This window comes from Cricetulus griseus, chromosome 4 (assembly GCF_003668045.3).
Source record: "Cricetulus griseus strain 17A/GY chromosome 4, alternate assembly CriGri-PICRH-1.0, whole genome shotgun sequence".
Taxonomy (NCBI): Eukaryota; Metazoa; Chordata; class Mammalia; order Rodentia; family Cricetidae; genus Cricetulus; species Cricetulus griseus.
The window spans coordinates 210,206,850-210,220,842 of record NC_048597.1 but is presented as its reverse complement, the minus strand read 5'-3'; the positions used below and the strand labels follow the sequence as shown (position 1 = coordinate 210,220,842).

The following is a 13,993-nucleotide window of genomic DNA, read 5'->3' as shown; positions in this document are numbered from 1 at the left end:
AGGGGTTTGGAAAGAGATGGGCAGAAGGATGAATAAAAACTAAAAAATGAACACACAAAATACATGTTTCAGATGCTGCTGTGGATGGATGGAAATGTAGACAAGTTGATAACGGTTCAGGGACTGAATGTTTTGTAGAACGCGAAGATGGTCTGGTCAGAAAAAGACAGAAAGCAGCCATGTGTTCACTGGGTGAGCCTGGCAAGTTCAGCTGAATTTGGGGAGTGTGAGTAAAGACAGGTTAGCCCTCTCTGCTAGGGAACCTTTAATCAGAACTGTGTCCTTTCCAAAAGAAATAGGGGACTCCTTACCCCCAGACTCACACACATACCTAGAATGCATCCTTATTTAGAAATTGGATCTTTATGAATATGGATCAAGTGATGATGCAATCAAATTGGGAGACTGGCTCCTGGATCTGATAGGAAAAATAAGACACTTAGAGACATACAGGGGAGGGTGGCAGTGTGACAGAGAAACAGAGTGGAATGACATATGCATAAGCCAAAGAATGTCAAGCATTGCCAGTAATCGCTGGAAACTAGAAAAAGGCACCATTTCAGAAGGAGCAAGACCCAACTGAAACTTTCATTTCAGACGTCCAGCCTTCAGAACTACCAGACAATAAATTCTACTGCTTTAAGCCACACAGTTTGGAGAACTGTGTTGCAACAGCTGGGTTAAATCAACATAGGTCCTAAGAGAGGAACTCCATCCTCAGACAGGTGTACAATGAGAGAGTGGTCAGACTGCAAAGGATGGGGATGGACTACTCTATGTGGGGGTTCTCGGAAGCCCATCTGGGATTTTGTCTACGAAAAGTGGGGGATGAGCTGTCCTAGCTTCTTTTCTGTTGCTGTGATAAAACACCCTGCAAACAGCAACATGGGAGAAAAAGGAGTCTCCTGCAGCTTTCAATGGCAGGTTACAGTCCATTGTTGTGGGGAGTCAAGGCAGGAACTTCAGATAGCTGGTGGTCACATCACACCATTGTCAAGAGCTGGGAGGAATGTGTGAGTTCATGCTCAGTTGCTTAATTGTTATCTGCTCACTTTCTCCATTCTTAACAAAAGTTCAGACTATTCTCTGCCTAGGGAATGGCGTGGCTCATATTGGACTAGCTCTGACCGTATTAATTAACTTAATTAAGACAATGCCCCATAGACATACCTGCAGACAACCCAGTGTAGGTAACTCCCCTTGACACCGTCTTCCCAGGTCATTCTAGGTTATGTCAAGTTGTTCATTTATGGTAAACAGTGCAGAGACACTGAGCACTGAGCATAAGTATTATGGCTTCAGATTAAAGAGGTGTGTGTGTGTGTGTGTGTGTGTGTGTGTGTGTGTGTGTGTGTGTGTGTGTAAAGGCATCCTAGCTATGTCCCAGTATGGTAAAACTTAGGGGGCTTCTCACATTTGGAAAGCCCTGCCCAGCCTGGAGACTGGGGAAGTCCCTGTGATCCTATCTTGCTCTATAGCAGTCTTAAACATTGTTCATGATATAGATACAGAAGATGATAGGCTCCTTGTCCTAAGCATCCAGCCTAAGAAAGGCCTCCAAGACCAGCCAGAGCTATGGAACTTCCCAGTGCAGAGCCCCTTCACCAAGAAAGTCTGTGGGTCTCCTGAGTCTCCATGGGGCACAGTGTTTATCCAAGAAAAGGAAACTTGGTCCTTGGATAGCTTAGTATTTTGAGAATGCAGAGGCAAGACATTTTTTTCTAAAGAGCTTGGTAGTTCAAAGCCAGTACTATCAAGGCTGAGCAGTGTTCCCTTCCTCTGGGAAAGCAAAATTTCAAATATTTGAAGACAGAGTAGATACTCTCAGCCAGCAGGTTAACCAATGCTGAGATGGAAGAGGGAGCCAGAGGGGGGAGGGAGAGAGGGAGGGAGGGAGGGAGGGAGGAGGGAGGGAGGGAGGGAGGAAGGGAGGGAGGGAAACCTGGAGCTGATCAAAGGCTCTGCTGCAGTCATTGCTGGTGTGCCTGCTGCAGTGGGATACGTGGGATCTTAAAGGTGAAGACTTCATTGTAATCCTCCCACAGAGCACTGGGGCAAACCACTTCCTGTGAGAAGAGAGTAAAACAGAAAAGGAGACTCCAGTGAGAGCATCCACATAGCCGTCTACTAATCCTGCTCAGTTAGAGAAGACCTGCCATCTGCATATTTGATAAAAAGGGAAAAAATAAGGCATAGAGAGAAGTTCAGGTTCAAAGTCATGGGTGAGCAAGCTGCTCACCTCTCCTCATGGTCATCTTTCATCTTTGTTAGCAGCAGACTTTTCCCCAGCTTTTTTTTTCCCCCAAGACAGGGTTTCTCTGTGTAGCTTTGGAGCCTATCCTGGTACTCGTTCTGGAGACCAGGCTGGCCTCAAACTCACAGAGATCCATCTGCCTCTGCCTCCCGAGTACTGGGATTAAAGGCATGTGCCACCAAAGCCCGGCTTCTTCAGCTTTTTACACAGTTAGCAACAACTAATTTTTCAAGGTACTCTGTAAAGTCACTTTATTCTCTCTTGGCCAAAGAACCAGAGTATAGAAAAAGGAGGGGAGGGGGTCCAAGTGACAAGGGCCAAGGTGACCTCCTAGTCTTGAACTTTCTGAGAGTTTTCTAATAAAATTCAAAGCCAATATGTCTTCAGCTGACCCAAGCTGAACCCAGCAGACTAACACATTGGTGTTTCAAGATGGAAGGGATGGGAATAGCTCCATCTGTCCTCACAGATATTCCTGGCTAGGAGAGGTGCATGGTTGGTGCATAAAACACAGGGTTCTGGTTCACCATATCCAGGAATGGTCCTAGAGCCCTGACTATGGGCCTCATCACTTTTGAAGACTTTTTTTTGGGGGGGGACTAGTTTGGCTGTTTCATATGCTATAGTTCTATTGCTTTTAAATTAAAATAATAGTTACTTATGATGTTCTTAGTCTATAATAATTAATACTATTCAAAATTATTTTAGTAAGAGAGTAGGTTCAGCCATTTAAAACACATGACTCAATCTTGGTCTTTGCTGGTGTGTGTGTGTGTGTGTGTGTGTGTGTGTGTGTGTGTGTGTGTGTGTGTGTGTGTGTTAACTTCTGATACTCATTACCCTGATCATTATCTTCAGTAATGAAGACCTAAGCTCATTTTTTTTTCGTTTTATGTTTTCATAATATTTCATGTCATGTGAAGTAACAAATCCCAAACTACAAAGAGACAATTCACTGTAGATCTATGAATAGGTAGCTCTGAAAGGGGTGTGGGGTTCCTTCAGAAGTTCTAAGAACAAAGCTGGAGACTGAGCCAGAAAACATGGTGTGAGCACTGGGCCTCTCATTGCTAACTTGAATGGACTTACACTAAGTGTCTGAGACTCTACTCCATTAACTGTCAAATGAAAAGATGTATTATGTCTGGTCTATATCACATAGTCATTGTAAAAATCGGAGGAGGTGCAGGATCGTGTGCTTTCATGACCCCCTAAGGTCCTGTAAAATGCTTTAAGAAGTTATTATAAAAGCTGATGAAACAGGATCATTAGTAAAGGATTTCTGAGCTCAGTTAAAAACTTTCACCTGATTGGGGGGGGCAAAATGAACCCCAACAGTATCAGACGTGCTAACTACAATTGTCAACATGCCCAATTGTTTCCTTTCAGCTAATCATGCAAGTATGAGGGTTCACAGAGAAATTCTCCCAGACCGTAACCTGAAGTTCTGCTACTAAAATACTATGTAATAGAGCAGGTAGGGTATTGACTCTTTGAGCCTCAGTTTTCTAATCTGTAAAATGGTAACAGAACCCATTTATTGGCCAGGCAGTAGTGGTGAATGCCTTTAAATCCCAGCACTTGGGAGGCAGAGGCAGGCAGATCACTGTGAATTTGAGACAAGTCTGGTCTACAGAACAAGTTCCAGGACAGCCAGGGCTATACAGAGAAACCCTGTCATAGAGGAAAAAACCATTTATTACAGTGAAAAGCACATGAATATGTGAAATATGGATATTAAATATGTAAAGTACCCAGCAGAGAAGTTTGTGCACGGTAGATACTGGATCTCTGTCCATTAGCGCTTACCTCCTCTGGTATCCCTTATCGACAGAAGGAAGATATAGCACGTTGTCCAGGGTCTGTCCTTAGTGCATATTTAATAACCAGGGATTAGTAAATGGAAACAGGGTACCAGGACAGTGTCAGGTTTTCTTGTGGTCTTTTTCCAGTGTTTGTTCCTAAAACTTTCTTAGCATCAAAGATTAAGCTTTCACATAATGAGAAAACCTAAAGAAAAGAGCGAGGCACCAATTCAAAGGCCTTTATTTAGATCTAAGAGTAACAAGGTTAGCGGATTACAGGGTCACCTCACTGTCCATTCAGTTATCCGATAAAGCAAAGGACACTGAACACATATTTGTTTATATTACTTAAAGAGCCTATAACCTGGGTTGGATTTTTACTTTGGACCAAACCGACATCTATGAGATGTTCATACCCCTAGGACCTAGAATTCAAAGAGAGGCACAAGACCAAGGAGCCTAAGACTACAAAGACTCTGATATACAAGGTGCACAGGAGGCTTGTAATTTCCTACCCATGCTGCTATTAGATTGTGAGACTTCATTAGACCCTGAGTGTTCTCTCCCCAATGTGCTTTCTCCCCATAGTTTCCACTATTTTGTTGTAAATTTTTGCAAAAAATTAGGTTTATGTGAAACGTGCATATGACCATGTAGCAGAAAGGCCCTTGTTAGGAAATTAGAGTCTGTTTAGTCACCTCCAGAAAGCTTACACTCGATCTCAGCATATCACTGTTGCACCATCAATATGGCCATCTGAAGCAGGAAACACTTAGTCTTCAGTAAGATTGAAACTAAATGATCACGTTCAAACATCTACCTGCGGAAAAATCTACGGGAACTGTGGGCTCTTCCCTGTATTTGAGTCTGTCCACCTGTGAGATGTGGCTAGTGTTCTCTCCATGTGATAGCATTTTACAGAGTGGGACTGGGCAGTGCTGGTAAGTGCAAAGATCTGTGCAAGACCCAGCCCCCCTAACCTGAGTAACAGCACCCCCACACACACCTGCTGTTGGTAGTGTGTCTTCACAGAAGGTGTCTTCCAAACAAGGCTTTTGCTGCTGTCATGAGTCAGTTTCCACGGATAATATTTCTGTCTCCATCATACTTCCACTGGGCTTTGAAGAGACACCACAGACTGTGTTCAGTGTGACTTTGTTTTTAAAGGTGATCCCCAGGACATTTTCCCCATTAAGTTTAGGGGCTTCAGAGAAGATGGCCCACATTACATTTTATTTAGTGTCTACATTTGAAGCCATAGAATTGCCTTGGGGATCTCCTCATTGGCTTCTTGACAAACGTAACTCAAAGGAAAATGTCACTGTTTGGAGAAATAATTCCTTAAGATACATCATCACTTGGCAAGGGAATTTTTAGAAAACTTTTTGGTGGAATCATTTTTTTTTAATGACTAAGAATTCTGCATCATGGACAGGTTTTTAATTTTGTTGGGACCACCCTCTATTGCTAGTAAGTACCTTCTAAATCTGCTGTCTAGCAGGGGTTACTTTGAATTTTCTTGTCTCTTTCGCCTCTTCTAATCTTGAATAATCTTTGTCTTTTATGATGCTGCCATTTTTTAAAGAACACACTCACTTTTTTAAATGAAACATTTGTCCTTTGTGGTTTTTCTGACATCTCTCATGATTCCATTCAGATGCTCTGTTCTTGGCCATGATTCTATTTCAGCAATGCTGTGTCCTCCCTCTGTTTCTGTATCTGTAGACATGTGGTATCCATCTGCCCTTCATTGTTCTTTTAAATTTTGATCACCTGTTCAAGGTTCTGTCCAATTCACCGGTGTTTAGTTACATATTGTCCATATTGCATTTTTCCTTGTGAGAAGATATTGTTAGGTCACACTGATATCCTGCTTCTCATCAAAACATTCCCCCAATTTTAGAATCCATTGATAAATCCCATTAGACTCAATTTTTAATACTGACTGAACATTATTTTTTAAAAGCCACTATGTAATCGGTCAGTACTTACCACTTACAAGGAAATATTTGGATAGTTCAGTATATCAAACAAATGCCCCCCTTTTCTCTTTGGAAATTCAACCTAACATTATTCAGAAGGTCATGGTCTTGATTTTTGCTTGGGAAGTCTTGGAAAGACCTTTGGTCAAGAAATACTATCAATGTGAATGTTGCTGGGCAGATCAACATAGTAAGACAGCCTTGGAGACCTAAGCCTGCCTCCCCTATGCCCCCAGAACTGCATTTAAAATCTGTCCCCTTCCCTAACCTATCCAGGAGCTCAAAAAAGCCATGGCCCATCTCCTGGGGTTCTTGACCAGCCACTGCCTTCTTTTCTTCCAGAGGCTGGCCTGGATGGCTTCCTTTTCTAACACAATATCCTTTAACTTTGGTGTGCTGCTCAGTGAATGTCTGTGGAATTAACTAAGAAATTAAAGTGTGGCAAACATTGCATATTTGAGAAACTAAGTAAAATAGCTAATGTGGAATGAAGCAGAAACCCATGAGACCTAGGTGCAATATGGCTGCCCTAAAGGCTTCTGGGTATTTCACAATGGATGAAACACTGTGGTTTCTGTTTTCCATCTCTGATTGCTGTTATAATCAGCCCCTTTCATCAGACTTTTGATAACAAAACCCACATACTCCCTGTCCCACATCTAGGAAGAAAGTAATCCCAGAAGTTGCAGAAAAAGTAGGCTTAGTTGTCCAATTTGGAAGACAAGTCTCTGTGACGAAAGGAGCCAGAAGAAGTCTTCAGGATGCTGTGATCTTAGCTCATTTCTTCCTGGAGGTTTTTTTGTTTGTTTGTTTGTTTTTGTGTGTGTGTGTGTTGCTGAGACTCTCAGACCTCACACAATACATGTTGCTAACTAGGTGCTCTCCACTGAGCTATACCCCAGCCACACTCCCCAATCATGTCTTTTATTTGTTTGTTTGTTTGTTTTAAACTGGGTCACTAAGTTTCTGATGTTGGTCTTGAACTTGAGATGTTCCTGCTTCTCTTTATTGTTTTCACTCCCATTCTAATTTTGTAAAATACTTTCCCCTCTGCATTATTATTTTTTTTTTCAGTACTGGGCATGGAACCCAGGGTCTCTGACATTCAATACTTCCTAGGCAAGTGCTGTCCCTTGATCTATATCCCAACCCTTTTCTGAACCCTTAGACAATGTGTTACATAAATTATAACTCTTTACTCTTGGACATTTCCCTATATATTGTTCCCATATTAAGGATAAGGATATCTTCATATATTCCTCTGGCATTCTTCTCTACTTAATAATTTATCACAGACAAAATACCTTTACCTAATCTGCTATCTGTATTTTCATTTTAATATACCTTTCCAATATCTTCCTAAGCATTTCTTTTCCTTCTAGTACTGGGACCAGATATGTCCTTAGTTCATGCTGACTTCTCCTTCAATCAGCAACGTTTTAACAATGTTTTGTTTAATGCTAGCGATGCTTTTAATGCTATTTTAAAGAATATAATTCATATATTTCATTTCATTTATTTATTGCTCTGTGTGTATGGATGCCGTGATTTATGTGTGGCAGTCAAAGGACAATTTTAGGGAATCCGTTCACTCCCAGGATTGAACTGACTCCTTGACTTTGGCAGTGAGTGCCTTTACCCTCTGAGCCATCTCCTCTGCCCTCATTTGTATGTTTTTAATGAAATCTCCCTGGGTCAGGTTTGCTTTATATCTCCAAATGAAGGGATCCAGGTTATTCATTATGCAGTGTGCAGATAATAGTGTGTCCCTCTCAGGGTGTCACATCTGTACCTAGGGACGATGCTATGAATTTGTAGATTTTGTCATGGTTGAGACAAGGCCGTTTCCGACTCCCCCTCCTCACCTAGGGCACCATTGATTCCCTTTACTTACTCCCAACCTGCACTTTGAGCTGGTGAGTGCTTTATGAGAAGAGAGGGTAAGAGAGAGCGGTGACTTTTGGAGAGAGTTGGGGCTCTGCAGTCTGAGGATATAATGCAGAGCCCATCCTGTTTCTTTCCTTGGATGAAAAAACAAATGCTGCTTTCCCTCCATACATCGAAACACTCCTCTCCATTTATCTTCCCTTCTTTCCCATCATCCAACAGGGAGGAAAATTGTGTAGGAGGGGAGGTTTCAGGACCCCCACCACCTTTCATCAGGTATGTACCCCTGGTAGCTCCATTTCCAGGGTCTATAAATCAAAATTTAAAATATCTGATTTAGTTCACACCACTGGTGTGGAAGACATCCAGGAAGAAGTTGGCCTCCTACGTGGCATTTGGGCATGACTCCACCCAGTTCTCCCCAGCCATTGCTCATTGCCTCTAGAGGAAGACAGGAGACTCGGAGAACAGGGATCCTGCTGGGAGGCAGGTGGAGCACACTTGCACACTCTGCCAGCATTAGCTAACAGCTCCTCATGCACCCCTCCGAGATAATTAAGCATTATTATCCCCATTGGCAGGTGGAGACAGTAAGACAGAGTGGTTAAGTGACTTGGTTATAACTGCTGGGTTTGTTTGAGGGAGAAGCCATGCCAAGAAGGGGCTGCTGTTCAGGAGGCCAAAATAAGCTGTTTAATGCAAGCAATCGTTTCAAATTAGCTCTTAGGGGTAGGCATAAGAAAGGAGATTTGAGGCGTGGTTAGCGGACATTGGTAATGCATCAGAAAATACAATGTAAGAATGGACCTCCTTTTCCTGTTTGTGTAAGTTATTATCAGCATCCCTCAGGTGCTTATATTCTACAACTAGGAGGGAAAATACTAGAGGCCATGTAACTTTGGTAAGGCCAACAGGTCAGACTTCATAGTTTTATACAAGGCTGGGCAGAAGTGTCCAGGATGGCAGGGCGGAAGCCAGTCTGTATCTCAAAACCCTTACTTTATCTAGAGCAGTGGTTCTCAACATTCCTAATGCCATGACCCTTTAATACAGCTCCTCATGTTGTGGTGACCCCCAACCATGAAATTATTTTGTTTCTACTTCATAACTGTCATTTTGCTTTTGTTATGAATTGTAATGTAAATACCTGATACGAGACCCCCAGGGGGGTCGAGACCCTACAGGTTGAGAACCTACTTATCTAGGGGCAGAGAAACCTCCCCAGCTTCTGCACACTGTCAGAAAGAAGCCCTGCCTGCGGGGTGCACAGCTGTAGTAGGAGCACCCCAGAGATAGGCAGCAGGAAGACCCAGTGCCCTCCATACCCAGAAGTAGAAATGGATTCGAACGGGAGGGGTGATGGGTGTTATTGCTGGGAACACAGGTGTGTGTTAGGAGGATGGAGGCAAGAGCTCCCGAGTAGCTGTGGACAAGTTGAGGTATGGAGACGCAGCAGCAAATGGACTGTCTACAGATGTGATGGGTGTGGCTACTCAGAGGGGGCTGGAGCTGAAGAGGACAGCAGGAAGCCAAGGGGTTAGCTGAGCTCCAGGAGAAAGCTCAGGCCCAGCAGGTTCTGAGAAGCAGCGGGTGACACAGTGGCTATGACATCTGGGTGAACTTGGAGCCTTTTTTTTCAACCTTACCTCTTCCCTGCTCCCTGCTCCTCCATGCCCACCTGCCATTTAAAGGACTTAGAGGCTTGTGGTCCCGAACCACTATATGAGGATGTTTTGTTTCCATAGCAAGGAAGTCCAGCCCTGTTCACTAGACTCCTGATGGGTGGATGGCTAGGTCCCTCGCCCCAGGTTATCAGTAAGCACTCTATCTGTTAAGGCACAATGCAGAGACTCTAGATTCCTTTCATCCAGGTACCCGAGATGGCTCTTCAGAAGCACTAGTAGCAAGCCCAGCTTTGGGTTCCCATGCAGGAGAGCAGCTGCCTGCACCACCATCACTGAGCTCACACTTTTGGCTTCACTGCACAGTGTCCTCTTCGTTCTGCTCTGCTGGTCCAGCCCAGCCCGAAGGTTACCTCCTATGTACTTGTCAAACGAATGAAGGCAGCTTTGGAACCATTCATTCACCCCTCCATTCTTTTCTTTTTAATTGTAAACTCAAGAAGTGCTGAATGATAGAAGATAATGATGGAGCAGCCGGGGCCGTTTGGGGGTGGGTAATAAAAGCCAGCTGTTTTCCTGTCACTGTGTTGCAGAGAAACGACTTCTGTTTCATCTGTTTGGTTCCGAACTGGGATTTTTTTCCCCCCAGTCGGAAACGTCACCAAGTGGCCTTTCTGTTCTTCACACATGAAATACACACTATCACCCGCATATTTTTAGTTAATTTATGTCCAAATAGGCCTTTCTCTAGCTGCTGGGAAATGATGTTTGGGCTGCAATTACCTTTTGCAGCATCTTGCAGAAGGGTTTCGGCACACACAAAGCTCAGGGGAGAGGCAGCCAGGAGCCCACAGACTGTAAATCTTTTCATTTGTAGTTATTCAAATCACATATTTTATTACTTGTTCGCAATACATTGTGTCATTCATTTTGCAGGCACAGCTAATGCTTCAAGAAAAGCTTTGAAAAGCATTCTGTTTAGAAACAATTTCTTCTGCAGTCACCAAGGCTGGGTGTCTTTTTCTGGGTTGTCTTTTCTCCCAGCCTTCTCCTGGGCCGCTTGTGTGTGTTATTAGCAAGACAAATGAGAACACCCTCCCAGAAGCTCACCCTTCCCAGCAGCCAGCCTACTGCTCATGGAGTCCTCCTTCTCATAATCCTTAGCAGGGAAACAAACTAAAGTGTCTCTCACGAGAGCCTGGCTTCTAGAATGAAGACAGCATTGGGGCTAGATGAACTCTTTCCAAAGGTGGAGAGACCACCTTGTCCCTGCAAATTCCTGGCATTCCTAGGGAGCTCCTCTTTGTTACACAGGTTCAGTTACAATTCAACTGCCAGGAGGTGCTGTTTCCACTGGCTGTTAGGAGCTGAGTGGGCTCAAAGGACCTTTAAGCAGAAACTTTCTGTTCTTATCTAAGGGGGAAAAAATCACTTGACTTATTAGGCTGAGGAAAATGGGTCGGTGTACTTGCCAGCACCTTTGAATCTGGCCATTCACTCTGAAATACTCTTCTCATTTGGCACTCAATCTCACTTCAGACCATTTGGTCCAAAGTAGCAGACAGTGACTGAGGAACAGGAGGGGGTGTGTCACATAGATGTGCTCTGAAGACAGGGCCCATCTGCGCCCCAACTTGTCTACACAGGACTGCACGGAACTGCTTTCATGGGTGGCTGCCTCACCCAGGCTGGTCAGCTACAGCCAGGATGGTCACTGCCCCAAGGGGTGTGTCCAATCTGCCTACTCCAGAGTGACTCTTGACATGCAAGGCAAATTTGCCCTCTGTTCCTTTTTTAGCATTTTAAGATCTTTTGAGATTTAGTGCAGTGTTGGCAAATACTTGCCATGCATACATAGACACCTGCTCACTCCCCCACTGCAGACATTGCTAACCAAGACTGACACCCCCTTCTGTGGTCTCAGCGGCAACTCATGTCTACATATTAGAACCACCCACCAGTGGTTCTATTCAGATTCCTGTTAAACCTACCACTCCTTGGATATCCCTCCCAGGATCACTTCATCTATACAAGTGAAGGTACTTGGGATGAACTGTCCCTAGGTTATAAAGACAGTGAAGACTTTTCCTAAGTGATTACACTGGGCACACAAGCTTGAGCACTACTGGGTTAGGCTACCTGGGTGTGGAGAGGAGTGTTGGCTTTGTCTTCAGTGTTGGGTATGTCTAGTGTGGCTCTCTTGGCTGAAGTTGCCACCTAGGTTTTGGGACTCTGCTACATGCTAGGGACTGTGGACTGTGGTTGGTCTGAAAAACAGAACTGAATAAATATTACAGGGGCCCAAGATTAACTGAGAGGCTTTGATATAAAGGGTTGGTAGTACACCTCATCCCCAAGTCCTACCACTGTCTAATAGCAGTATCTTGTTGCCACCTAAGAGATTGGAGCAGTAACTTTAGACAGCTGCTTCACACCATTACCATAAGAAAGAAGAATAACTTGACTTTATATAACAGGAATTCAGTTTCTCAATTCTGTAGTCTGGAAGGCCAAGCTTCCCATTTAGTCAGGGCCATGCTCCATCTGAAGGCCACAGAGAGGAATCTCTTCTGTGTCTCATTCCTAGATGCCACCTGTCCCTTACGTGACTTAGTTTGTAGATACACCATCCACATCTCTGCCTGCATCTTCACAGGGTGATCACCTCTTTGTGCTGCCATGTGTGAACATGACCTTCCTATAAAGAAACCAGCATTACATTTAGGGCCAGTTGCAATGCAGGATGACCTCGTCTTAACTTGATTATATCCTCTAGAACCCTAATGTCACGATGACAGGTTAGTAGATGGACATGTCTCCTTGTGGGTGATGTAGTCCATCTCATAACTCTTACTTAGTAGGTCCTTGTTTAATGATAACAATAACATGCTTCATGGGTTTTATACCTGGCCCATTAAAATTCCAACATATTTTCTATGTTATAAAACTTTTAGAGCAGTGGGCTTATGAAATTTAGATCCATTGTGTGACACTATTGTCATAAACCCATCATTTCCAAACATTAAGAGATGCCTGCACCATGATTCTGGTATTTTGTGAAGAAGTCTATGATCACTATGGTCAATAATCATTAGTGCCTGGATTCCCATATAATACCAAAGAGACTTTATTTCACAAAATATGGTGGAGAGAGATAACATGACCATGCCAGTCGCCCAGAAACTTCTCTAAGATGAGTATCAATTGGAGGATGTGTCCTCTACCTGCTTGCTGTGACAAGACGATGTACTAACTGGGTGGCTGCAGGGATAAACTTTGCTTCTTGAGGTAGTAATTGAGTTTCATCACTAATATGTCCCAAGTACCCTACTGGGGACAGAGTGGGTACCTCATAGATGCCTGTTCTATGGGACCTAGTTGGAGGAAGTTGGTTTCTGGAAGTTGTTCTTTACCCTGTCCCCTTCCTGTGTGCCTCCTGCTCTATTTCCTGCCTGCTGTGAAGTGACTGTTCAGCTCTGTTTCACATATCAACACCTCTGAAGCTGTGAGCCAGGATAAACAACCCCTCTGGGAACTTGTTTCTCTCCCATATTTGGTCACAGCAAAGATGAACAGGACTAATATGTCATTGCCTACAGAGTATAGACCTGTGCCCTCAGCATACCCTGAGTCAGGGTACCGTGCAAAGCCTGATCTAGAATCTAGAGTCTCTTCAGTCTTTTCTGTCCACAAGGATGCTGATTCCTTTATAATGAACTTATCCATTCTTCAGCACAACAAGAATTATTTTGTGTTATCTGCCATCTAATAGAGGAAGTTACATCTCATCTGTGCCCCTTTCTTAATGCCTACATTGGAGAGTAAGGGACCCTGACAACATTTTGCAGACATGGGCCTTGGTTTCTGGTCCAGATTTCCTCTTCCAGCAGCAAGGCCTTGCTACCTGTGGACACCCTGCCTGCTGCAGTGTCATCCACTTCCTATTCTTTGGTCCCTCATGGGGCTGGTCAGCATCTTCTAACCTAATAGATTTCCTGTCACATAATTGAAGACAAGTTAAGTAATCATAACCATCACTGTAATTACCAATGAGCATCAGAAGGCAATGCCGCCTGGGTGGTGTTTAAAAGAACAGAAAGGAAATGTAAGATCCTCGGGAGAAAAGGCACCCACCCCATGCTTCCCTGACTTCATGTTTCCCTTTGTTCTGCCTCAGAGGTCAGTGCACCCTGGTTTTTCAGCCAAGGAGAAGAGCCAACCATGACAAGCCGTCACTTCCTTGTCCAGAGTAGCTCTTCTGGAAGACCCAGCCACCTGCTGAGATGGAGGGAGTGGTGGTGACAGGCCAAGCTCCATGTTCAGTGAGGCCCAACAGTGCAAGGTGGCAGGAGGGCTCAAGGCTCCCCGCCAGTGGGCTGGCACTGCCACTTTACATGCAAGAGGGAGCAGCTCAACAGCTGTCGCTGACGGCCCCTGGGGTCT

The 13,993-nt window shown here is 44.1% G+C and overlaps 1 protein-coding gene across 1 annotated transcript in view; it reads left to right on the top strand.

Moving 5' to 3' along the window:
• Ephb1 (EPH receptor B1) overlaps window positions 1–13,993 on the top strand; it is a 298,236-nt gene that overhangs the window by 268,895 nt on the left and 15,348 nt on the right. The gene's annotated exons all lie outside the window — the stretch shown is intronic.